General features: G+C 43.7%; 1 pseudogene; it reads right to left on the bottom strand.

Moving 5' to 3' along the window:
- Nucleotides 1-2,364: 2,364 nt before the first annotated feature.
- Nucleotides 2,365-2,977, bottom strand: LOC141787149 (histone H1-like; annotated as a pseudogene).

Here is a 2,977-nt window from a genome sequence, read left to right on the forward strand (position 1 = left end):
ACATGCCAGGTGTAGCAGCACGTTTAGAAAAATAGGCGCCCGTTCCAAATAATCGTTGGGGCTATGGTGAGTTACTCGGCGCAGCCTACGAGTCGCAGTCAGTTTCTTTTGTTTTGTTTTTTTTTTCATTCCACGGTCGTAGTTACAGAACACACATGCAAACGCTGAGCTCACAACTGACAGTTGACTCTTGAAAACTGATTTTTGTAAAAGAAACATAATCAGACTGCACCTTACTGTTAGTGGTGCAATGGATCATGATTGATCTGTGATCCGTTCGGATCGACGTAATCGGTTCGGCACACACATGACCCTACAGCAGTGGTTTTGTGCAGCAGAAGCCCAGGGCGCTCGCACCAAACACCCCCTCCCTGCTCGTCTGCTCGTCTGCCGTCTGCTTTTCTGCCCCGTCTTAGTGCAGACTCAGACGGGGCCATATTTTACTTGACCCAAAACACAAATAAACTGACTCCCACCGAAAAAATCTGATATCGGTCTGCATTCACGCTTTATTTAGAGAATTTTCAACGCGTTACTTTCACACAAAAACACCACTAAATAAGGCTCTAGTTCTCATCGTGTTGTAAAACAGCTACCTCCGCTGCAGAGCCACAGCTGGGTACGAGGCACTCGCCGCTTAGTGTATCAGTCCACGTGCGGCATGCCAGACGTAAACAAACGCAGGTAGTCTGCCAGGAGGAATTATGCAATAACAACGTAAAGATGAGGAGGCTTTGAAGAGCCAAAGAAGAAGACGTTACCACTTCCGCTGAAAGTTATTTTCTGGGAAAGGAACAAGGTCCACCTGATAAATCCACCTTGACAAAGTGCCTTGAATTAGACGATGAGAGCCTCACTCTTGTGCTCTTTCTGGATGTCACTTACAGGGAGTTTGAAAAAATACAAAATCTCTCTTAGTGATTTCTCCAAATGTTCAGTTTTAAAAAGTTTGACTTAAAATAAATCAAACTTCTAAAAAAAATTAAGACATCAAAAAAATTAATCATTTGATGGCGGCGCGCAAAGACACAGCGGTTCAGTGTTCTCTTGGTGTTTTTTATGTTTGTACTGCGTTTTTAATTTTCTCACTTATAAGTATGCACCTTAAGAGACTGCACTTTCAATTTGGTAGTACTTGTACAGTGACAATAAAGACTATTCTATTCATTTCAGAATACATCCCACTGCTCACGTGACAGGCACATTTCCAGCTGTTACATTTCCTCAGGAGTTTATAAAGTTTTGTTCATGAGAATGGGATTCGTAAAGCAAAGTTAAATTAATTAGTTTCTGGGTTACAATCAGATTTGTACTAGTTAAAGGCTAAATGAATAATAAATAATCTTATAATAAAGCATTTTACTGGTGAAGTGATCTGTGTGCTTGTTGACAGGTCACAATAAAACAGAGAGCAGGTTTTCTTTGTGTGAAAGTGTTTGTTAAGCAGGTTGATGAAGCACTGTTACTGTTCATGTTTGAGATCTCACAGAGCACAGACACACTAACAGCTGTTAGATCTGACTGACAGATCATCCAGAGGTGATCAGCTGACACCATCGTCACTACAAGACATTGCCTCATCTGACACTTGTTATTTTGAACAGTCAATATTTTGGGGATGATCATTTTGTTTAATGTGGAATTTTTGAGAATTTGAAGTTTTTAGCATCATTTCCTTTTACACTGGCTCTAGTAACACAGAACCCAAGGAGAACATAACCCTATGGTTTGCTAAAGGTTAGTTAGACCCAAATCAAGACCTAACGTTTGGAGAATGTTCCTCTTGTTTACACTGAAACCTAACAAAGCCTAACGTTCCCTAATCATTAAGGAAACAAGTCATAATCTCCTCCTGTGGTTGCACTGCTACCTTCACCCAACCTTGAATTTTTGTTTTTTGTTTGATCTGAGAACGATGAGTAACTGTAGTGCCAAAGTGTAATAGGCATGAGTGTGGCTTTAGAAACAAGAGGATGGATAAACATTTTCCTCTAGATCATCATCAATCTAAAAATGATAATTTAAACATTGCCATGGATGCCTCCAGAGTTTGGACTAATATTGCTTACAGTTATTTTTAATTCAAAAATCATAAAAATGAATACTGAAAATTAAAAAGATACTCAAATTTCTTTACAGAGCACATCCAATTTAGGATTTAAAACCAACTGCTTAATGAATTCCGATTTTTTGTCAACACTGAAACCAAACCAAAGGAAGAAAAAACAATTCGTGCCGAATTGGGCGGAAAGAGAGCAGACATGGCAACCTATGCTGAACAGGAAAGAATCATTTATTGTGAGAGGTGTGTGGCTCTTAAAAGAGCCGTTTTGTTTCTTCACTGGATGCTAAGATGTTAACAGCTCACTTCTTGGCTGCTGTCTTCTTGGCTTTGGGCCTTGGCCACCTTCTTAGCAGGGGCTTTCTTGGCTGCAGGGGCCTTCTTCACAGCCTTCCTGGGGCTCTTGGCGGCCTTGGTCGTCTTGGGACTCTTGGCGGCCTTCTTGGGGCTCTTTGCCGCAGCTTTCTTGGCCGCTGCGGGTTTCTTGGCCTTCTTTGGGGTCGCTGCCTTCTTAGTGACCTTGGGCTTCTTTGCCGCTGCTGCTTTCTTGGCTGCTGGTTTCTTGGCTTTAGGAGCGGCTTTCTTTGCGGGCTGCTTGGCCTTCTTCTCTGCCACCTTCTTGTTGATCTTGAAGGATCCGGAGGCCCCAGTTCCCTTGGTCTGGACCAGAGTTCCCATTGCCACTAGGCTCTTGACAGCGGTCTTGACGCGGGCCTTGTTCTTGTCCACATCGTATCCTCCGGCAGCCAGAGCCTTCTTGAGAGCAGCCAGCGACACGCCGCTCGGCTCCTTGGAAGCAGCCACAGCTTTGAGGATGAGCTCGCCCACGCTGGGGCCGCTCTTGGCCGGCTTGCTGCTCTTCTTCTTGGCCACTTTGGCCGGAGCAGCCGCGGGAGCTGGAGCTACTTCTGCCAT

This window comes from Halichoeres trimaculatus, unplaced genomic scaffold, assembly GCF_033239565.1.
Source record: "Halichoeres trimaculatus isolate MK-OKI-2021-1 unplaced genomic scaffold, fHalTri1.1 fHalTri1_scaffold_2, whole genome shotgun sequence".
In the NCBI taxonomy this organism is placed as follows: Eukaryota; Metazoa; Chordata; class Actinopteri; order Labriformes; family Labridae; genus Halichoeres; species Halichoeres trimaculatus.